We start from the raw sequence: 24,117 nt of genomic DNA, 5'->3' as shown, positions 1-24,117 counted from the left end.
GAAAACTAAGATCATGGCATCTGGTCCCATCACTTCATGGCAAATAGATGGGGAAGCAATGGAAACAGTGACAGACTTTATTTTGGGGGCCTCTGTCACTGCAGATGGTGACTGCAGCCATGAAATTAAAAGATGCTTGCTCCTCGAAAGAAAAGCTATGACCAACCTAGACAACATAATAAAAGCAGAGACATTACACTGCCAACAGAAGTCTGTCTAGTCAAAGCTATGGTTTTTCCAGTAGTTACGTATGGATGTGAGAGTTGGACCATAAAGAAAGCTGACTGGTGAAGAATTGATGCTTTTAAACTGTGGGGTTACAGAAGACTCTTGAGAGTCCCTTGGAGTGAAAGGAGATCAAACCAGTCCATCCTAAAGGAAATCAGTCCTGAATATTCATTGGAAGGCCTGATGCTGAAGCTGAAACTCCAATAATTTGGATACCTGATGTGAAGAACTGACTCATCGGAAAAGACCCTGATGCTGGGAAAGATTGAAGGCAGGAGGAGAAGGGGACGACAGAGGATGAGACAGTTGGATGGCATCACTGACTCAATGGACATGAGTTTGGGCAAGCTCCAGGAGGTGGTGATGGACAGGGAAGCCTGGGGTGCTGCAGTCCATGGGGTCGCAAAGAGTCAGACATGGCTGAGCTACTGAACTGAAGTGACTGATGGATGTGAGAGTTGGACTATAAAGAAAGCTGAGTGGCGAATAATTGATGCTTTTGAAATGGTGTTGGAGAAGATTCTTGAGAGTCCCTTGGAGTTAAAGGAGATCAAACTAGTCAATCCTAAAGGAAATCAACCCTGAATATTCATTGGAAGGACTTATGCTGAAGCTGAAACTCCAATACTTTGGCCACCTGATGTGAAGAACTGACTCACTGGAAAAGACCCTGATACTGGGAAAGATTGAAGGCAGGAGGAGACGGGGACGACAGAGAATGAGATAGTTGGATGGCATCACTGACTCGATGGACATGAGTTTGGGCAAGCTCCAGGAGGTGGTGATGGACAGGGAAGCCTGGGGTGCTGCAGTCCATGGGGTCGCAAAGAGTCAGACATGGCTGAGCTACTGAACTGAACCAAACTGATACACCACGTTTTGTTTATCCATTGATTTGTCAGTGGAAATTTGGGGTGTTCCTACTTTTTGGCCATTGTGAATAATACTGCTATGAACATTGGTGTGCTAATGTCTGAATCTTTGCTTTCAGTCCTTTTGGATATATACCTAGAAGTGAATTTGTTGAATCATATGGTCATTCTATATTTGATTTTCCTAGGAATTGCCATACTGTTTTCCTGCACCACTTTACATCTGCACTACACACAAGGATTCCAATTTCTCTACATCCTCACTAACACTGGTTATTTTCTGTTTTGATTTATTATTTTAAAACAGTATTCATCCTAATTGTTATAAAGTGGTATCTAATTGTGCTTTTGATTTGTACTAATCTAATAATTAGTGATGTTGAGTGTATTTCCGTATGTTTATTGGCCATTAGTGTATCGTCTTTAGAGAAATGTCTAATCAGGTAATTTGCCCTGTGCATTTGTCTTTTAAATTATGTCAGAAAAAGTCAAGATTCAAACCTAAAATACAATACTGACTCATTTCTATTTATATCATACCTTTACCAGTGTTCTTTATCTCTTTGTAGTCTTAGGTTACTATCTGTTTTTTCAGACTGGGTGAAGGTGTGCTAGTGACAATTCTCTTAGCTTTTGCCAAAGAATGTCTGTTTTCTTTCTTGTTGTTGTTTCTCTCTTGGGCCTGCTTTTATGGGGACAACCTAACAGAGGGCACGGGGTATAGAATACTAGGAACAATCCATACATATATATTATACACAGAGAAGCGTTTCTGTAAAGTTGGGCCCCGCCCCCTCCATCTGCTGAGGCTGAGGAGTTAGGTACTGAGTCAGTCAGCTCTTTCAGTGGGTACACGCACATCTGAGGGAAGGAAGAAGGTGCTGAGAAATGCTGATCAATGGCATGATCTATTTACAGGGGATGAGGAAAAGCCAAAATGGAACAAGGGTTATTTTTTCTTTAAAAAAAGAACAAAAACCCAGGCTGAGGCAGGGAAATGGGGAAAAGGTAAAATGAGAGATGGATTCTGAAAGGGAAGGGGACCTGAGAGGGGTCTCACTTCCTTTGGTCGAAGCCCCTTTAAGTTTGGGGTTAAAGTGGGGAAATGGAGTTGATATCACTTAGAAATCAGGCTGCCAGCAGCACAGCTCTGGTCTCCAAAAGATGAAAAATAGTAAAAATTTGTCCTCCAGTCAAAACATTGGAATACTGTGTGTGTGAGTGGGATGAGGCTGAATCTCTGGGATGTCAGTACAAGGCTTCCAAGGTGTGGCCCTGGTAGGGCAGGAAATCTGTCTCTAGGCTGGTAGAGGGCAGGGTGAAGTATTGATGACAGGGGAGGGAGGACAATTGGAGGGGATTAATTATTGTCCAGTGAAGGGATGATTCCTGTTAAGTAGAATTGGAATTATTCAGTTTGCAAGTTTCCTTCCAGTTCCAAGATCTGAAAAATAAGGGAAAGAAGGAGTCAGGCTTAAGCATGGGCATGGGCCCTGCCCCTCCTACCCCCCTGGAGGGGACATGACCTTGAGCTCCCAGACAGCAGCATGACTTCTCCTTCTCCCTCCAGAATCCACAGGATGGGTGCTAGAGAGGGGCTGACTTGCTGCTGCCTCCTGCCCCTAGGGCACCCCTGGGCCTACTTTGTCCAGGAGCTTGTCCATCTCCTCCTTCCTTAGCAGCTCTGACTCCTGCAGAACCCAGTGCTATGCTGTCTTCTTTTTCAGGAAATTGGTCTCCTGCTGGTAGTCCTTGATGAGGCACTCAGCCTTGCTGTACTTGTGCTCTTGGGCCTGGTACTGGGCCTGGGCCTCCCGCAGGTGCTCACTCACAGCCTTGCATGGGCCCTGGGCCTCGCCCCCATAGCCCTCCAACTTTTCCATGTGATCCTTTTTCTCCTTCACACTCTGTTCCAGCTGGGCCTTCTTCACCCACCAGTGCCCCTTCTCCTGCTCCAGGCTCTGCAGTTTTCTTTTCAGCTGCTGGATCTGTATCTCAGTCACAGCATGCTAAATCTGGAGCTCCTTGAACTTATGCACAGCTTCTCAGACTCCATGTCCACAGGGGACAAGGCATCCTGGTTCTCTGCCAGCTGAACACCTTAATGGTCATGTTGCCACCTGGGAACATGGGGCTCAGCTCCTCAACCTCATCAGTGGCACACTCTCCCATCTCTTTGTTATCCTTCCCCTCCCCATGCTGAGCATATCTCTGCTCCATCATTTTCTGCTGCCGTTGCACCTGTTTCCAGGGTCTGCTAAGTTAGCTGGGCCACCTCACCTAGCTACTCCTGGCCAATCATAAACTGCACACAGACCTTGGTGTTCCAGAGCATGGTGGCTACGAAGCTCTGGGTCACTCCCAACAGATTCATTCCATCCATCTGCATCAAGAGATCGTTCACCTGGATCCTGCTGTCCTGATGGACCACACTGCCATCAGTCACGGTCTTGATGTACATGCCCACCTTCTCCAGGCCCATGTCTGTCCATGCCCCATGCCAACAATGCTGATGCCCAGGCCCTCGGCGTCCTCCCATTCCACAGGATACAGCTCCAACCTCTCCACCTGCTTCTCCAGATGTACTCACCATGGGATCCACGTCCTTGTTGCAATGATGGTCATCCTCGTTGGAGTAGGTGTTGAACACTTGAATGGGCTCCATGCTGAAATGGGTCTTCTGGCTCAGGGCTGGGTCTTTTCCCTCTGAGAGTCCTGGGATCTCCATGCACCTTGATTTGGCTCATAGAGGGGCTTCACTTCTTCCTCATCTTCTTCATTGTCCTCCTCTAGGTTATTGCCCCCGGGAGTCCTCCCCAGTCCCACTGTAGGCACTCACATCCACCAAGTCCTCCTTCTAGGACTCGTACCTCTTTGGGGATCATGTCCTGGCTCAGCCATCACCTACCCCTCTCTCAGAAACCACCAGGGTTGCCACCTCCTCCTCAGGGGTTGCCTGGGCCTTCTGCCCCTCTGGCAGGGGCTGGCAGTAGTTTCCAAGGCACAGCCATTCTCCAGGGCTGCATGGGCTGTAACCTCCTCCTGGATCATTTCTGCAGGTGCCACTTGACCGGCCTCCAACTCCCTGCTGTCCTCCACCTCCACAGGCTTAATGAAGCCCCTCCTGGGGCTTGAGAGGCACCAGGCAGGGGCCACTCGGTGCTGCAGGGGCTGCTGTCCTCCAGGGACACACTCCTGGGCTGGGACATTCCCCAGTAGGATGGGCAGTAGCAGAGGAGGCTGAAACACCAGGGACCACCTGCTGACCAGCTTCAAGTTGACCTGGGGAGCCCCCTTGGCCCCTGCCCTGGGCAGCCTGGACCCACAATGGAGGCCAGTCCTTTAGTCAGGCTCAAGGTCTCTATTTGGCTTATTTTTATAATTTTGATATTCTCTATTTGGTGATACATCATTCTCCTGGGTTTCTCTAGTTCTTTGTTTATGGTTTCCTCTAGCTCTTTGAGCACATATAAAACAATTAACTTAAAAATCTGTGTCTAGTAAGTCCAGTGCATGTGCTTTCTCAGTGCTATTAATTTCCTTTTTTTTTTTTTTGTCCCTATGAATGTGACTTTTCTCCCTATGAATGCAGGCTTCCCTGGTGGCTCAGATGGTAAAGAAACTGCCTGCAATGCAGGAAGCCCAGGTTCGATCTCTGGGTCTGGAAGATCCCCTGGAGAAGGAAATGGCTACCCACTCCAGTATTCTTGCCTGGAGAATTCCATGGACAGAAGAGCCTGGCAGGCTACAGTCCATGGGATTGCAAAGGGTCAGACACAACTGAGCATCTAAGACTTTCACTTCCATAAATGTGACCTACTTCATTGTTTCTTTCCATAATTTGTCATTTTTGTTGTTGAATACTAGACATTTTGAATATAATAATGTGGTGACTCTAGAAATGAAAGTATTTCCCTCCTCAGGATTTATTTCCTGCTTCCTGTATATGCTTTGTTGAATGTGGCCTCTGAAGTCTCTGTTCTGTTAGCCTGTGGTCAGCTAGTGATTTAACAGAGATGTCCTTAAACTCTCAGAGTTGAAAGAAGTATAGTAAAAGGAGAAAAGGAAAAATCTACCCTGGTCTTTATAGATTAGTTCTGTGTCAGGACACTCCTTTAATTCTTCAGTTCAGTCGCTCAGTTGTGTCTGACTCTTTGCGACCCCATGAATTGCAGCATGCCAGGCCTCCCTGTCCATCACCAACTCCAGGAGTTCACTCAAACTCATGTCCATCGAGTTGGTGATGCCATCCAGCCATCTCATCCTCTGTCGTCCCCTTCTCCTCCTGCCCCTAATCCCTCCCAGCATCAGAGTCTTTTCCAATGAGTCAACTCTTCGCATGAGGTGGCCAAAGTATTGGAGTTTCAGCGTTAGCATCATTCCTTCCAAAGACATCCCAGGGCTGCTCTCCTTCAGAATGGACTGGTTGGATCTCCTTGCAGTCCAAGGGACTCTCAAGAGTCTTCTCCAATTCAAAGTTCAAAAGCATCAATTCTTCGGCACTCAGCTTTCTTCACAGTCCAACTCTCATATCCATACATGACCACTGGAAAAACTATAGCCTTTAATTCTTTGCCAGTCCATTTACAACTCTGGTTTAGTCTTTACTTCCCCCTTGCTATGAGCCTAAAGATCAGTGGGAAGTAAACATTCAGGGCTTTCTCAGGTGTTTTCTGAGATATGACCAGCCCTGGGCATGGGTTGTTGTTGTTCAGTTGCTAAGTTGTGTCCGACTCTTTGTGACCCCATGGACTGCAGCACGCTAGGCTTCCCTGTCCTTCACTATCTCCGTGAGTTTGCTCAAACTCATGTCCATTGAGTTGGTGATGCCATTCAACCATCTGATCCTCTGTTGCCCCCTTCTCCTCCTGCCCTCAATCTTTCCCAGCATCGGGCTCTTTTCCAGTGTGTGGACTGTCTGCATCAGAAGGCCAAAGTATTGTAGCTTCAGCTTCAGCATCAGTCCTTCTAATGAATATTCAGGGTTGATTTCCCTTAGGATTGACTGGTTTGATCTCCTTGCAGTCCAAGGGACTCTCAAGTCTTCTCCAACACCACAGTTCAAAAGTGTCGGTTCTTCTTCACTCAGCCTTCTTTATGATCCAACCCTCACATCTGTACATGGCTACTGGAAAAAACAATAGCTTTTACTAGTCAGACCTCTGTTGGCAGTGATGTCTCTGCTTTTTAATATGCTGTCTAGGTCTGTTATAGGTTTTCTTCCAAGGAGCAAGAGTCTTTTAATTTTGTGGCTGCAGTCACTGTCCACAGTGATTTTGGAGCCCAAGCAGGTAAAGTCTGTCATTGTTTCTATTTCTCCCCCATTCTATTTGCCATGAAGTGAAGGGATGAAGGGATGTTATGATCTTAGTTTTTGAATGTTGAGTTTTAAGCCAGCTTTTTCATTCTCCTCTTTCACTTTCATTAAGAGTCTCTTTAGTTCCTCTTTGCTTTCTGCCATAAGGGTGGTGTCATCTGCGTATTTGAGGTTACCAATATTTCTCCCAGCAATCTTGATTCCAGCTTGAGCTTCATCCATCCAGCCTGGCATTTGCATGATGTACTCTGCATATAAGTTGAATAAGCAGAGTGACAATATACAGCCTTGACGTACTCCTTTCCCACGTTTGAACCAGTCTGTTGTTCCAGGTCCGGTTCTAACTGATGATTCTTGACCTGCATACAGATTTCTCGGGGGGCAGGTAAGGTGGTCTGATATTCCCATCTCTTGAAAAAACTTCTACAGATTGTTGTGATTCACACAGTCAAAGACTTAGCCTTATCAATGAAGCAGATGTTTTTCTGGAATTTGCTTGCTTTTTCTATGATCCGATGGATGCTGGCAATTTGATCTCTAGTTCCTGTGCCTTTTCTCAATCCAGCTTGTGCATCTGGAAGTTCTCGGTTCACATACCATTGAAGCCTGCTGCTGCTACTGCTAAGTTGCTTCAGTCATGTCCGACTCTGTGTGACCCCATAGACGGTAGCCCACCAGGCTTCTCTGTCCCTGAGATTCTTCAGGCAAGAACCCTGGAGTGGGCTGCCATTTCCTTCTCCAATGCGTGAAAGTGAAAAGTGAAAGGGAAGTCGCTCAGTCATGTCCAACTCTTCATGACTCCATGGACTGCAGCCTACCAGGCTCCTCCTTCCATTGGATTTTCCAGGCAAGAGTACTGGAGTGGGGTGCCATTGCCTTCTCCTACTGTTGAAGCCTAGCTTGAAGGATTTTCAAAATTACCTTACTAGCATGTGAAGTGAGCACAATTGCGCAGTAGTTTGAACATTCTTTGGCATTGCCTTTCTTTGGGATTAGAATGAAAACTGACCTTTTCCAGTCCTGTGGCCACTGCTGAGTTTTCCAAATTTGCTGGCATATTAAGGGCAGCACTTTCACAGCATCATCTTTTAGGATTTGAAATAGCTCAACTGGAATTCCATCACTTCCAATAGCTTTGTTTGTAGTGATACTTCCTAAGACCCACTTGACTTCACACTCCAGGATGTCTGGCTTTAGGTGAGGTGATCATACCATCATGGTTATCCAGGTATTAAGACCTTTTTTTTTTTTTTTTCCTTTTTACAGTTCTTCTGTGTATTCAGAAATGGTAATGACAACAGAAGCAGAAAGGCGTGGGCATGGCTTTTCACCTCCTCTTATTAAGTGGATGCTTTTGAAGGCCTTAGTTCCCAAAGTTGTTCCCTCCCCCAGCTTTTCCTCCCAGACTTTTAGCATGCATATTTTCTGATGGAATTGTACTCTTTTGCCACAGATAACAACAATTTGTTCACTTACCTTTCAATATTTTCCAGGAATGACCTCTATTTAGCTACTTTTCCAAACTGAGATTGTTCTGAGTTAAGAAAAATAAAGGCAATGCCTGCTCTGTTCCTTCCAGAACCAGATACCCACAAGAGGAACACAGGCTGTCATCAAGACAGTCACTGCACCTGGGAGGAGTTTGGAGCAAGGCTAAGTTAAAACTAAAAAGTTCTTCTACCATGTTAAAATGGACTTTTTCCCAATTCGTCATTCACTTGGTTGCTGCAATCCTTTGACTACTTTCCAGAGTTCTGACGAAGTTGATTCAGACAACTTTGCTTAGTTTTTTTTTTTTGGTGTTTCCAAGAAGTGATAGGTGCTTGAAGCCTCCTACTTTTCCATTTTCACTAACATCTGAAAATCTTTTTTCTTTAATTATTTAATTTATTTTAATTGGAGGATAATTACTTTGCAATATTGTGGTGATTTTTGCCATACATCAACATGAATCAGCCACTGGTACACATGTGTCCCCCCCATCCTGAGCCTGCCTCCCCCTCCCTTCCCACCCCATCCCTCTGCATTGTCCCAGAGCACTGGCTTTGGGTGCCCTGCTTCATGCATAAAACTTGCACTGGTCATCTGTTTTACATATGGTAATATACGTGTTTCAATGCTATTCTCTCAAATCATATCACCTTTGCCTTCTCCCACATAGTCCAAAAGTCTGTTCTTTACATCTGTGTCTCTTTTGCTGCCTTGCATATAGGATTGTCATTACTGTCTTTCTAAATTCCATATATATGCATTAATATATTGTATTGGTGTTTCGTTTTCTTATTTCACTCTGTATAGGCTCCAGTTTCATCCACCTCATTAGAACAGACTCAAATGTGTTCTTTTTTATAGCTGAATAATATTCCATCGTGTATATGTACCACTACTTCCTTATCCATTTGTCTGCTGATGGACATCTAGGTTGCTTCCATGTCCTAGCTCTTGTAAACAGTGCTGCAATGAACACTGGGGTTACATGTGTCTCTTTCAATTCTGGTTTCCTCGGTAATACCTGAAATTCTTAATAATATTTGAACTATGAGTCTCCCACTTTCCTTTTGTACTGGGCCCTGCAGGTTAGGTTTGCCCCTAAAACTTCAAACCATTCAAACAATTTTTCTTCCTGTTATACTTGTCACTATAGAGCATTCTTATAAGTAAGTCCATGCAGGCATCTTTCCCTGGTACTAGATTAGTACTCAACTGAGAGTCATCACAACTATGACAATGAATGCCCTCAGTAATAGTGTGGATAATATCAACAATATTTATTCTTATGTCCAAGACAAATTTTGGGAATTTTTAAGGTATCTTCTGAAACTAAAGAGTAACCCTCAACTGAATTTGCTTACTCCAACTAGGATCTTGAATATCCCCTCAAGGAATGAGGATTTTTAATTTAATGGTATTATATGACTTTATAGATCAGCTTTCATAGGCCTCTGTCTTCAGCAACTTCCCAGGGAATTCTTTTATGTAATTGATAATCCTAGACATTTCAAATAAAAGAAAGTCTTACCCTCCTGATTGTTCATCTAACTCCATACCACACATTCTTCCCTCCTTCTCCCCAAAATATTCAAAGGTTCAAATTTTTTTTTGAGTCTCCCCAGCCTTTTCATTATCTTAGTCACAACCAGTGACTATCACCACCATCACCAGCAACAAATTATAGCATGAAATAGATTAATTTCTACTGCACTTTGTATCAATTAAGATACTTTCAGCTGAAAATAGGAGAAGACCAACTCAGATGCCCTATGTGATGAGGAAATTTAGTATCTCATATACCAAAGTCTTCAGAGATAGGATGGTTTCAGCACTGGTCAACTGAGTGATTTATGACATTATGAAAGACCCAAATCCTTTCTGTATTTCCGCTATGTTATTCTCACTCTATTGATTTGTCTTCTAAAACTGACTTTCATCATGACCCCGTAATAACTGTTACCAACATTCACATAGCATGTAGACGGCAATATCCCAAAATAGAAAAAGGTTTTTCTCCTCAATCTTGGTAAGCCCAGAGAAATTGTACCCAGAAAGCACTTTCCTAAACCAATCACTGACCAAGGAAATGAAGTTACCATGATTAGTTTAGACTAGGCAAAAATTATTCCAGTTCTTTTTTTTTTTTAATTATTATTATTATTTTTTTACTTTACAGTATTGGATTTGCCATACATCAACATGCATCCACCATGGGTGTACACGTGTTCCCCATCCTGAACCCCCCTCCCACCTCCCTCTCCATACCATCCCTCTGGGTCATCCCAGTGCACCAGCCCCAAGCTTCCTGTATCCTGCATTGAACCTGGACTGGCGATTCATTTCTTATATGATATTATACATGTTTTAATGCCATTCTCCCAAATCATCCCCTCTCCCTCTCCCACAGAGTCCAAAAGACTGTTCTATACATCTGTGTCTCTTTTGCTGTCTTGCATACAGGGTTATCATTACCATCTTTCTAAATTCCATATATATGCGTTAGTATACTGTATTGGTGTTTTTCTTTATGGCTTACTTCACTCTGTATAATAGGCTCCAGTTTCATCCACCTCATTAGAACTGATTCAAATGTATTCTTTTTAACGGCTGAGTAATACTCCATTATGTATATGTACCACAGCTTTCTTATCCATTCATCTGCTGATGGACATCTAGGCTGCTTCCATGTCCTGGCTATTATAAACAGTGCTGCGATGAACATCGGGTACACGTTTCTCTTTCAATTCTGGTTTCCTTGGTGTGTATGCCAAGCAGTGGGATTGCTGGGTCATATGGCAGTTCTATTTCCAGTTTCTTAAAGAATCTCCACACTGTTCTCCATAGGGGCTGTACTAGTTTGCATTCCCACCAACAGTGTAAGAGGGTTCCCTTTTCTTCACACCCTCTCCAGCATTTATTGTTTGTAGACTTTTTAATAGCAGCCATTCTGACTGGCGTGAAATGGTCCCTTACTGTGGTTTTGATTTGCATTTCTCTGATAATGAGTGATATTGAGCATCTTTTCCTGTGTTTATTAGCCATCTGTATGTCTTCTTTGGAGAAATGTCTGTTTAGTTCTTTGGCCCATTTTTTATTGAGTCATTTATTTTTCTGGAATTCAGCTGCAGGAGCTGCTTGTATACTTTTGAGATTAATTCTTTGTCAGTTGCTTCATTTGCTATTATTTTCTCCCATTCTGAAGGCTGTCTTTTCACCTTATTTATAGTTTCCTTCGTTGTGCAAAAGCTTTTAAGTTTAATTAGGTCCCATTTGTTTATTTTTGCTTTTATTTCCATTACTCTGGGAGGTGGGTCATAGAGGATCCTGCTGTGATTTATGTCAGAGAGTGTTTTGCCTATGTTTTCCTCTAGGAGTTTTATAATTTCTGGTCTTACATTTAGATCTTTAATCCATTTTGAGTTTGTTTTTGTGTATGGTGTTAGAAAGTGTTCTACTTTTATTCTTTTACAAGTGGTTGACCAATTTTCCCAGCACCACTTGTTAAAGAGATTGTCTTTTCTCCACTGTATATTATTGCCTCCTTTGTCAAAGATAAGGTGTCCATAGGTATGTGGATTTATCTCCAGGCTTTCTATTTTTACAGTGAACAAAATCCTCTGGTGAGCATTTCCTTTTGTAGAGGATGAGCAAGAAATAAACTTTTGTTATACTAAGATACTTTAATTTGGGGTTTAACTATTTGTTACAATAGAATAATTAAACCTGTCCTGAGTAGTAACAGGTATAGTAACAGGGTGTATATTGTCACCCTGCCTATTTAACTTATATGCAGAGTACATCATGAGAAACCCTGGGCTGGATGAAGCACAAGCTGGAATCATGTTTGCCAGGGGAAATATCAATAACCTCAGATATGCAGATGACACTACCCCTTATGGCAGAAAGTGAAGAAGAACTAAAGAGCCTCTTGATAAAAGTGAAAGAGGAGAGTGGAAAAGTTGGCTTAAAGCTCAGCATTCATAAAACTAAGATCATGGCATCCAGTCCCATCACTTCATGCCAAATAGATAGGGAAACAGTGGAAACAGTATCAGACTTTATTTTTTTGAGTACCAAAATCACTGTGGATGGTGATTGCAGCCATGAAATTAAAAGACGCTTACTCCTTGTAAGGAAAGTTATGACCAACCTAGACAGCATATTAAAAAGCAGAGACATTACTTTGTCAACAAAGGTCCATCTAGTCAAGGCTATGGTTTTTCCAGTGGTCATGTATGGATGTGAGAGTGGGGCTGTGAAGAAAGCTGAGCACCGAAGAATTGATGCTTTTGAACTGTGGTGTTGGAGAAGACTCTTGAGAGTCCCTTGGACTGCAAGGAGATCCAACCAGTCCATCCTAAAGGAGATCAGTCCTGGGTGTTTATTGGAAGGACTGATGCTGAAGCTGAAACTCCAATACTTTGGCCACCTCATGTGAAGAGTTGACTCATTAGAAAATACCCTGATGCTGGGAGGGATTGGGGGCAGGAGGAGAAGGGGAAGACAGCGGATGAGATGGCTGGATGGCATCACCGACTCGACGGACACGAGTTTGAGTGAACTCCGGGAGTTGGTGATGGACAGGGAAGCCTGGCGTGCTGCGATTCATGAGGTTGCAAAGAGTCGGACACAACTGAGGAACTGAACTGAACTGAACTGATTCTTGAATGTTCCTGAAAAGGTAAGGACCATATCATACTATTTGTACTTTTCTAAATTCTATTCATGGATGGAGTAAACTTTACTTCTAGCTCATAGCTTACCTTTAAAAAAAAAAAAAACGAAACTATTTTTTTGAATTATGAAAGTGTGATAACACATTTACAGGAGACTTGGAAAATACAGAACACAGTTACATATAGTTCCACTGTGTGTGTGTGGGGGGGTGTGTGTTAGTCACTCAGTCGTGTCTGACTCTTTGCAACCGCATGGACTGTAGTCCATCAGGCTCCACTGTCCATGGAATTCTACAGGGAAGCATACTGGCGTGCATTGCCATTCCCTTTTCCAGGGAATCTTCCCAACTTAGGGATTGAACCTGGGTCTTCCACATTGCAGGCAGATTCTTTACCATCTGAGCCACCAGGGAAGACATAGGTCCACTATATATTACAATTATTTTTTTAAGTTGATAAATTAAGATTTTTAGTTGGAGTTTCAATATCAAACTCTCAAAAAATAATAGAATGAATATACAGAGAAGTAGAGGGATATAGTAGACCCCCAAAGCTCTGTGAACTAATTCAATATAAGTAAGACATAGAATTTTCACACAACAGTAGGATACAAATTCTATTCAAGTTCCCATAGACTATAAACCAGGAGACACTGGAACATATCCAGGGACATAAACTAAGGTGCAAAAGTTTCAGGGTCTAAAGGTGTTGAAATTATAGAGTCTGTTCTCTTATCACTGTGGAATTATGTTAGAAATCAATATCAAAATATATTTGAAAATTACCCACATATTTTCAAGTACAATGTGACATTTACCAAGAAAGATCTTTGACTTAGCTGTCAAAAGCCTCAGTAAAGTTAGACTGAAAAAAACACAGAGGGTGATTACAGAGAAGAAAGCACTTAAATGAGAAGTTAATATCAAAATGAGAAATTAATGTTAAGGATATTTTAAACAAAATCTTATGTATTTGGAAATTAAATGCCCACTTTTAGATTATGGGTGTATCTAAGAAGCTGTAACAAGGAAAATTTAAAAATACTTGTAATAGAATGAAAATGAAAAGAGAATTAACCAGAATATATTGCATGTAGCTGAAGCTGCTCAATGCAATTAAATATACTGTGAAGTCTTAAATAAGGTATAAAAACAAATAATGAACACTAGCATAAAATTTTGTAAAATTTGAACAAAATCTGTAGTTAGTAATACTGTGCTACTGTGCTTGTGCTGTGCTTAGTTCCTCAGTCATGTCTGATTTTTTGTGACCCCAGGGACTGCAGCCCGCCAGGCTCCTCTGTCCATGGGGATTCTTAAAGCAAGAATACTGGAGTGGGTTGCTATGCCCTCCTCCGGGTCTTCCAACCCAGGGATTGAACCCAGGTCTCCTATATTGCAGGTGGATTCTTTACGGACTGAGCCACCAGGGAAGCCCAAGAATTTATCACTTGTTAATTTCTTTTTTTTTTTTTTTTTTAAACAACATAGTATTTCTTTACATTCCCAAAACTGGATTAGAAGTTTCCTTTCTCTCTGTATTCTCCTCTGGGACCCCTATAATATGAATGCTGGTGCATTTAATATTGCCCCAAAGGTCTCAGGCTGTTTTGGTGCATACAAGATTTTGTTTGTGCCCTCCAAGAGTGGTCTCTTCCCCATCCTATGGAAGTCCTGTAATCAAACCCCACTGGCCTACAAAGTCAGATTCCCTGGGGATTCCCAGTTCCTTTGCCAGTTGCCCAGGCTGAGAAGCCTGATGGTGAGGCTCAGAACCTTCACAACAGTGCGAGAACTTCTTTGGTATTACTGTTCTCCAGTCCACGGGTGGCCCACCGAGCAGGTATGGGATTTGATTTTATCGTGTTTGGGCCCCTCCTATCATCTCATTGTGGCTTCCTCTTTGTCTTTGGACGTGGGGTATCTTTTTTTGGTGGGTTCCAGTGTCCTCCTGTCAATGGTTATTCAACAGTTAGTTACAATTTTGGTGCTCTTGCAGGAGATGAGTGCATGTCCTTCTACTCTGCCATATTGAACTATAGAAAAAGCTCATAGCTTACTTTTTAAAATTACTTTACTTATTGTTGATTTTGAGTCATGTGTATGTGTGATGATAGTATTCTGATTATGTTTTAAAAGGGGAATCTTTTTAAAAAATGAATAAAAGGGGAATCTTTGCTTTTTGTACATATGGATCAGTTCAGTTCAGTTCAGTTGCTCAGTCATGTCCGACTCTTCGCGACCCCATGAATCACAGCACACCAGGCCTCCCTGTCCATCACCGACTCCTGGAGTTCACTCAGACTCACGTCCCTGAATGCTGGAGTGGGTTACCATGCCCTCCTCCAGGGGATCTTCCCAACCCAGGGATTGAACCCATGTCTGCTGCATCTCATGCATTGTGGACAGATTCTTTACCACTGAGCCACCAGGGAAGCCCATGAACCTTCTGACTGGGCATATTAGAAACTGCCTCATGCTGAGCAGGGTATGCGCTAGTCAGTTCATGGAGTATACAGAATACAACTAAATATATAGAGGTGCACATGTCAACAATGAGCCAAAATACTAATGAGTTGAAAGTGTTCCCAGTGAATGTAGCACATCCTGTTCAGCCTGTGGAAACCGAGTTGTCCAATAGAGAAATGTGCACACCTGGTCTCCCCTAAATAACCCCTTCTACACCTTAACCCTAAGTTATCTGCACTTATGCCACAAATTCCCAATTCTAGTATGTTTTGGAAGGGAACAGATGCCATTCATAGAATGATTGAAAAATGTTAGATAGTATCTGAGGATTTTAGTTAAAGATAGTAAAATAAATACCCTAGAAAACTCACAAAAATTACATTAATGGGCTATTATGAAGGCATAAATCTACTAAAACCTAGAGGAAGAAGGAAACAGTGAAGCTGACTTCACATATATGAGAAAGCTGAACCACAAGCATGGAGAAAACTGAAATCCCATTCACCCTGAGAAACCCCTGAAAAGGTCAGGAATTTGGTAACACTGAGTACTTCTAAAAGTGGGAATAAATATAGTGATAACAATGAAGGGTTGGTTGTCTAAATTTTATCCGAAATCAGTTAGATTCCTGGACCCCATGCCACAGAGCACAGCCAGTCAACTACCTTTCTTTTCCCTGGCCTAAAGATCAGTGATTCATTCCCTGGAGAGACTAATACAATTTCTGGACCAGGGAACCCTGACACAGTTGAAGTGAAGAGTATTATATTTAAAACAGTATAATTAATTTATATGAAAGTTTACATACTCAATAATAACAGCCACCTCATCCTACTCGCTGAGATTACTTCCATTTAGCTTACTACAGGGGAAATTTTGGAAGACTTGCGAGGAATCTGAATACCTCAACAGAAAAGACTAAAAGATGCAGAGTTACCCAAAGAAACATGCAGACTTACCCAAAGAAATGGAGCAATTAGAACACTCTACAGTGTAAACTAGTCTTCAAGTCCCATCTACATGCACAGAGTTTTCAGCTTTCTAGTACTCAAATCTTAAATACAAATAGACAACCCAGAATCATCATTCACTTAAGAAAATAAAAATATGAATGATATGAAAGACAGAGACCAAAATAAAAAAGCAGAGGAAGTAATTTGGAGGAAACAGAGTCCATTCATGGAAATGGAAACTTAAACCCAAGCATTCCATTTCTCTAACATTTCCTTAGCATATTTATTTCATAGTTCAGTCTTCCTCCTCTGGAATCCACTTGATCATGTTAGCAAAATCCTGAGCTGCCTCCAGATCTGGTATGTGCTAGTGTTAGGGAAGCACACTGACTGAAACTGCCCACGCTTGCCAGGCACCATAGTAACCATTTGCATGAGTTGTTTTACGACAGGAGGTCCTGGTGAGGAACACGGAACTAATAAGCCACCACCAACTGGAAGAGTTCAGGAAAGGTCAAAAGGAGACACCACATGTCCGACCACCTCCCAGAATCTTTCTCTCTGGCATCCATCTTGGCTGAACAAGGCATGCACCACCAAGAAGGACTCTGAGTCAGAATGATTAGCTAAAGACAACCCGGAAACTAACCCTGTTACCATAAAACCTGAGACTTCGAGCTATGTGGCAGAACTGTTCTCCTGGGTTCCCTTACCCTACTGCTCTCCACCCAGGTGCCCTTTCCCAATAAAATCTCTTGCATTGTCAGCACATGTGTCTCCTTGGACAAGTTATTTCAGAGTGTTAGACAAGACCCCAGTTTTGGGCCCTAGAAGGGGTCCCCCTTCCTGCAACAAATGGTGACTCTGGCGGGGACTCTTCTTTGCTGCGACTGACATCCTGACCGCTCCGGGTACTCAGGGACCAGCTTCCCCACTGATGGATCAGACCCAGCAGCTGTGACTGGGACCCTTTTGTCCCTGGTCTCCTCCTGTCACAGACAACTGGCCAGAGTGCCCCAACTAGTAAGGAACAAGAGACTTTATTGACCTCTCTTCTTTTCCCTCTCTCTCTCCTCTCCTTAACCTTTCCTATCCTTTCCCTTTTTTCTAGTCCCCCGGTCCTGGACGCAGGAATCTGGTCGAAGGGCCTCAGCCTGAGCTGACGATTGGAGACTGATCACCTCTTGGCAGAGAACTTGAATTCTGGTTCTGTGCTGGTCTGGTTTCTGGTAGGGTCGAGTTCCAGTCCTCTCATCTCTTGAGGCCCAGGGTAAAATCCTGTAATGTCTGGGTATCTGCAGGTGGCAGGAGACGTGTGTAAGGCCACACTTTTTGCCCTCCTCTCCCGCCTCCTCCCCCTTCTTCTTTCAACCTGGCTTCCTTTCCTCCCTTTGAAATCTTTGAAGACTTGAGATATTTTCATTTACTCTGTTAGTTCTTGGATCTGAAGTTCTGTGTCTCTATGGGAGGTTTTCTGAGAGACTGCATTCTTGTATTTAAGGGAGTGTCTGATGAGAACTGCCAGGTCTATGTGTGTGTTTTAACTCTGTGTTCTGTGTTGTGACTTTTGACGGCCATTTTGCTTTGTCTGGCAACCATTTGGTTTATACCTGCCACCATTTTGTTAGAACTTGATTTTCTTTCCCTGTGCCTTGAGACCAGGGCTCTGGCTCTGTTCTCAGAAACACTTATCTAGACCATCTCTAACTACCGAGACTGAGGAAAAATGGGAAAAAGCCTTTAAATTTTTTATTTATTCCAACTGTTTTTTATAAACTAGTAAATTTTATATTGTAATATCTAATTTATGACTAAGCTTAGAAAATGAAGCTAGATCTTGCCTTGTGTCTGTCTAAGTATGTCTTGGTATGTCTTTGTCTCTGGGTAATATTTTTGAGGTTAATTTGTAAATGAGTTCTATTTAATTGGCTTAAAGAAAAGTAAGCACTTACAAATCAAATAATTCTAAATTAAACAATAAATTCCAGGTTCATGTGAACTGGGAGATATTCAGTATTAAATACTTGATATTAGTGTTTGTTTGTTGACTTATCTAATATAGACATGTCTTAGAGTAATTAACATTAAGTAGAATATTTTCATTGTACCTCGGTTTAATATATAAGTTAAATATTATCATATCTGTTACAAGTTTGTCAACAAGGAAATTACCTTGAGTGAAGAAACTTCTAAAAAAAATGTAAATGAGATATGAGCTTTTAGATAAACTCTATTAAGAGTAATTATGCTTTAGGACTCACTCCAGTACTCTTGCCTGGAAAATTCCACGGACGGAGGAGCCTGGTACGCTGCAGTCCATGGGTTCGCAAAGAGTCAGACACGACTGAACGACTTCACTTTCATGCATTGGAGAAGTAAATGGCAACCTACTCCAGTGTTCTTGCCTGGAGAATCCCAGGGATGGGGAGCCTGGTGGGCTGCTGTCTATGGGGTCACACAGAATCAGATACGACTGAAGTGACTTAGCAGCAGCAGCAGCAGCAGCATGCTTTAGGAATATCTTTCTAAAATAGTCTCTCAAGATTGGGATAACTTGAAATTCTAAGGGTTGTGCTAAATGAAGTGCTGAAAGTCTATTGAATAGTTAGGTCATTTCCAGATAAGATTTTGAAACATTTACTGCTAAACACTAATTTCCTTTTACAGAGAAACTAAAGAGATTTGGGACTATAAATGAATAATATTTGGTGCCATCCTAAAATATTCTAAGAAAGCAAAAGTTTTAGAAATTATCACTGATATCTATGCTCACCAATCTATAAAATGCTGATATAAAAGATAGTTCTTGATTGCTAAAGGAAAGTAGGAAGTGTGTTTTCAGTAAAAAAAAAAAAAAGGTATGAAAAAATACTAAAAAGAGTTATGCGTAATCAGGATTTTCTAAAATTGGATTACAATTAGTTAGATAAACGGATTTTGTTAGGAATGACACAGCCATAGGAAAATTGGTTAGAGCCAACTAGGTTCAAGATGGTGGAGTTGACTTTCACTAGACCTTGAGCTGTATTTACACCCATTGTGACATATCAACAAGCTAAATGATATACCCATCAACATTGACTAAATCTGACCAAATGTTCTAAACCCTTTTAATTAATTTTTTTTGACAAAACCTCCTAAATAGAATTCTTTTGAAGTTCCTTTGACCTCTAGCTAACTTTGGGGTGCTTCAGAGTGCTCCTGAAACATCCCAAAGAGAGATATTAAACTAATTGTGTTTATTTGGTTGGTTAAATTACATGAAAAATATTATGAAATAATAAATCCTCTCATGTTATAATGTATGGTAAAAGTACTAATATAGATATCCTAGAAATTATATGGAGTTCTTAGCATTCTGATGTGTCCTGGTATTCTAATGGAAAACCTGATGACTTCACAAAAGTTAACAAAAGGACTGAATGAACCAGCTAATATCCCTATAACTTTTATGGTTTCTATCTGAAAACTTATGGGTTTGAATCTTGTGTTTTCTGGGAGTAGGGAAAATCTTCCTCTCAAACTAATTATGACAGTAATTTGGTAAAATTATATGTTATAAACAAAACAAATATATTTTCTCTCTATCTGACTCCTCCAGAAATTGGAAACTCTTAGGTTTCCAGTAAGTTTATTAAATGAGTTAGGAAGATTATCTCACTAACAGGTACAAAAATCTCCAGGAATTTTTGAGACCTTAAAAAGGGGAGAATTCACCTAGATTTGTTAGGTGAAACCTGTGATAAGCCTTTGGTGTGAGTTTCCCAGCCCTGCTTTATTTTAAAAATTCAGTCTGAGACTCTATAAATGTGTCAGCGAATCAAAAAGTTTATGATCAGTTATGATTATATAAATCATCAAGCCAAAATTAGTGATAGCAGGCCTATTTTGCAAACAAGCTAGTCTTGATTTGGTTGTATTTGATAAAAATGAGGATAATTTTAAGGAGAAAAAGATGTTTCAATCAATGTTAAATCCCAGTTTGTTAATGGAGGTCTGCATCTAGTAAGACTCATTTCTTGGATAGTTCTTTGCTATTATGCGATATTAGTGTAAAATTTAATTGAATTCTTAAAGAACACCCTGTTTGTTTCTGAAGCTTATCTCAGTAATCTGTCTTTGAATGAAGATCAGATGCCTCATGACCTGCAACTAGGACTGGAAAAAGACATAATTTAAGGTTCCGTTTCCAACCTGGATGGAAGGACCTTTTTATCAGGAGAAACTACACTACACCAGGATGAGAAGACGACGACATCAGAGGCAGACAGCTTGCCCAAGATCCTGAGCCTGATTCGTATGACCATTTATAATGTTTTCTTGACTTCTTAGACCTTTGCATATAAATCACATGCTTTTCTATCATAGGCCTGATTGTATGCTAATTTTAGAAATCAATCCAATTGTTGAATTTATGACCAATTACCTGTGTCTAGTTCTGGGTTACCTTGGTAAATTTCTCTACTACAAGGTTCTAACTGGTTGGCCCTGAGAAAATTTACTTAAAAAAAAAAATTATAGTCATATTCAGGTCCCTAGTGATATTACTAGATGGGATTCCCTCACCGGGCCAATTAATAATGCCTGCTCTGACTCTGGCCATAAATTTGAGTTTTCTTCTATTACTCAAGCTCAATCAGAGCAACAAGCAAAGTTTCAGCAAAGGAAAAAAATCTCCCACAATTATGGGATGGATTTATATAGATAACACCAGGCTATGGTAATTTAGGTTTAAAGTCTCCTCTATGTTGGAAACAATTAAATCATACTAAGGATAATCAGTCTAATAACACTAGAAAACTGGGCTATGTGCCTTATAGACAGTGCCAATATTTTCCCTGGAAGATAAAGATTTGTACAGAGTAGACTAAGTCAGATGACCTGGGATATACTGGGCTACATCCAACGGAAGCTCTTAAGTCTTACTTGTGACTTTACTAATACTGCTGGCTGTGTTATTCGTATTTCACCTGTCCTATAAAATTGCTGTTTCTTACATTGCCAAATGTGTGACTGAGGCCTCTGATAAAATAATATGTATTCCCATATGAGATGGATGATGGTAACAGTGTAACTCTATATATGGGAAGAAGCAATAAGAGGGAATGTTTTCCTGGACCAAGAGGCTAGTAAGACAGGTGATCCAGAGAATTTTGGTTACTGTTTTATGGCCTAGTCCAGTAACAGCACATTGAGTGGCCTGTCAACAAAATCTTTGCCAAACCTGAGAATGGACATTCTCAGCACCATGGGATAAAATGGTCATGAAATGCCTCCCTCAATATCATGGTTAAGTTTATGAGCAAAAAGGGGCTCTACCAACTGAAAACTGACACTTGCCATCTACGTCTACAAAGATTAAATCATGGCCACTGCAACTGCTGACCTTCAACTCTCCTGAAAGGAGTTCAGGATGAAAATCAGGAATGAGGCACTCTGTACTCTGGGAAAAACTGGCAGAACAGGCCTTCAGATAGTTAGATCTTTTCAGGAAAAGATTTTATGAGTCCCAATTCTTGCATCTTCTCATACCTAGAAAAGCACTGACATCATTAATGGTGACATCTGCTTTGGCTATTAAGGAAAATTTTACAGTTAATTTACAGAAAATTTACAGAAAATTTTACAGTCAAAATAGAGTAGCTATGGTTCAGACATCCTGAGAAATAATTAGGTGATACTATGGGTGTAATTTCAGACTAGACCTTGTATTGCTAAACACTTGAGTTTTCTGAGTCGTGTTAGGCCTGGATGCCACCATTCTCAAAACAATGTCTGTTAGAAGCTACTAACTTCAACCTTACTTTTTATAAAACTAGGCAACTGGCTACCTGGCTACAAGTCTCCCCGAAGTGCCAGGTCCAGACTGGGTTTCAGGCCTATTCTTCTAAAAAGAAATGAGATTTATTTTGTCTATTAAAATTCCAGTTATCACTCCTCCAGCTACTTCTAATTGGGTCTGTTACACCAAAATGGCAGACCAAAGGATTGAGATTTTAATTATACAAGGCTCAGATCTAGGACTTGGAACTCAGGAATACTTCCAATTCAGTGTCTATTCTCTAAGCTGAGGCAGTCCTATGCCATATTTTGACAGGAAGTTATCACAGTCATGCCCAGTTCCCTAAATTAAAACTGAGCAAGACTCTGTGGGGCTCTGGAGTACAAATCTGCTCTGTGTTCTCCATTTCTTGTCTGTAAGATATAGGCTTCATTCAGCCTTCTTGACCTTCCCTGAGTTCCAAAAGGTGGATTCAAATAATTGCTAATCGGGGAAGGGAGGGGATACAGAAACAGAGGAGAAACAATCAAATGGTGGTACAGCCTTCAGACAGGCTCCTGGTTCCTACTCAAAAACAAACAAACAAAAAAACAATGTCTTTGAGTTCTTCTATAGAACTGGGGCCCCCACCCAGGTGGAGAATGGTAACTTCAGACTGAACACAAGATTCATGGAGCACAGCTCTGTTGCCTCACCACCAACCAATCAAAAAAAGTCACAAACCCTGCAGCCCTCACCCCAAATGTTGCCTTCTGTTTCTGGGGAACAGTGATGACCATCCTGTTAGGTTTCCTGCTTGGCCCCTGTCTATTTCATCTCTGAGAGGAGCCAACAGTTTCAAACTAAATTGCTGTTATTACAAGGGTTAATGCTGGTTTCAAAAAAAAAAAAAAAAAAAAAAAAATACCTTGACTTAGATCAGGTAGAGAAAGACTTCTGCTCTGCTAGGCAGGCCTATGACCATGCACAGCAGGAAGAAGTCACAGAAGAAGGAGACCTCCGTCCCAATTCCCAAGAGGTATCTTGAGTATGAAGTCTCTGGGGGGAGTTGTTAGGGGAAGCACACTAACTGAAACCACCCACCCTGGCCAGGCACCATAGTAACCATTTGCATGAGTTGTTTTATGACAGGAGGTCCTGGTAAGGAACATGGAACTAATAAGCTACCACCAACCAGAAGAGTTCAGGAAAGGTCAAAAGGAGACACCACATGTCCGACCACCTCCCAGAATCCTTCTCTCTGGCATCCATCTTGCTGAACAAGGCATACACCAACAGGGAGGACTCTGAGTCAGAATGATTGGCTAAAGACAACCCGGAAACTAACCGCATTACCATAAAACCTGGGACTGGAAGCCATGTGGCAGAGCTGTTCTCCTGGGTTCCCTAACCCTACTGCTCTCCACCCGGGTGTCCTTTTCCAGTAAAATCTCTTGCTTTGTCAGCACATGAGTCTCTTTGGACAATTGACTTCCTAGTGTTAGACAAGAGCCCTGTTTTGGGCCCTGGGAGGGGTCCTCCTTCCTGCAACACTAGGGTCTTCCTGCTGCTGCTAAGTCGCTTCAGTCATGTCTGACTCTGTGTGATCCCATAGACGGCAGCCCACCAGGCTCCCCCGTCCCTGGGATTCTCCAGGCAAGAACAGTGGAGTGGGTTGCCATTTCCTTCTCCAATGCATGAAAGTGAAAAGTGAAAGTGAAAGTGAAGTCCCTCAGTCGTGTCCGACTCTTAGCGACCCCATGGACTACAGCCCACCAGGCTCCTCTGTCCATTGGATTTTCCAGGCAAGAGTACTGGAGTGGGGTGCCATTGCCTTCTCTGAGGGTCTTCCTACCTCTACTAAAATGCTTATGTGTATGCCTTACCTCTCTCAGTTCAGTTCAGTCACTCAGTTGTATCTGACTCTTTGTGAGCCCATGAATGGCAGCACGCCAGACCTCCCTGCCCATCACCAACTCCTGGAGCCCACCCAAACCCATGTCCATTGAGTCAGTGATGCCATCCAACCATCTCATCCTCTGTCATCCTCCTCTCCTCCTGCCCTCAGTCTTTCCCAGTATCAGGGTCTTTTCAAATGACTCAGCTCTTCACATCAGGTGGCCAAAGTATTGGAGTTTCAGCTTCAAAATCAGTCCTTCCAATGAACACCCAGGACTGATCTCCTTTAGAATGGACTGGTTGGATCTCCTTGCAGTCTAAGGGACTCTCAAGGGTCTTCTCCAACACCACAGTTCAAAAGCATCAATTCTTTGGCTCTCAGCTTTCTTTATAGTCCCACTCTCACATCCATACATGACCACTGGAAAAACCATAGCCTTGACTAGACGGAC

The 24,117-nt window shown here is 42.0% G+C and overlaps 1 pseudogene; it reads right to left on the bottom strand.

Moving 5' to 3' along the window:
* Window positions 1-2,492: 2,492 nt before the first annotated feature.
* The window catches only part of LOC102282052 (neurabin-2-like), a 140,109-nt pseudogene continuing 118,484 nt past the window's right edge, over window positions 2,493-24,117 (bottom strand).

The sequence above is a fragment of the Bos mutus genome, chromosome X (assembly GCF_027580195.1).
Source record: "Bos mutus isolate GX-2022 chromosome X, NWIPB_WYAK_1.1, whole genome shotgun sequence".
NCBI classification, from domain to species: domain Eukaryota; kingdom Metazoa; phylum Chordata; class Mammalia; order Artiodactyla; family Bovidae; genus Bos; species Bos mutus.
The sequence above is the reverse complement of the archived record's forward strand: the minus strand, read 5'-3'. Positions and strand labels throughout refer to the sequence as shown.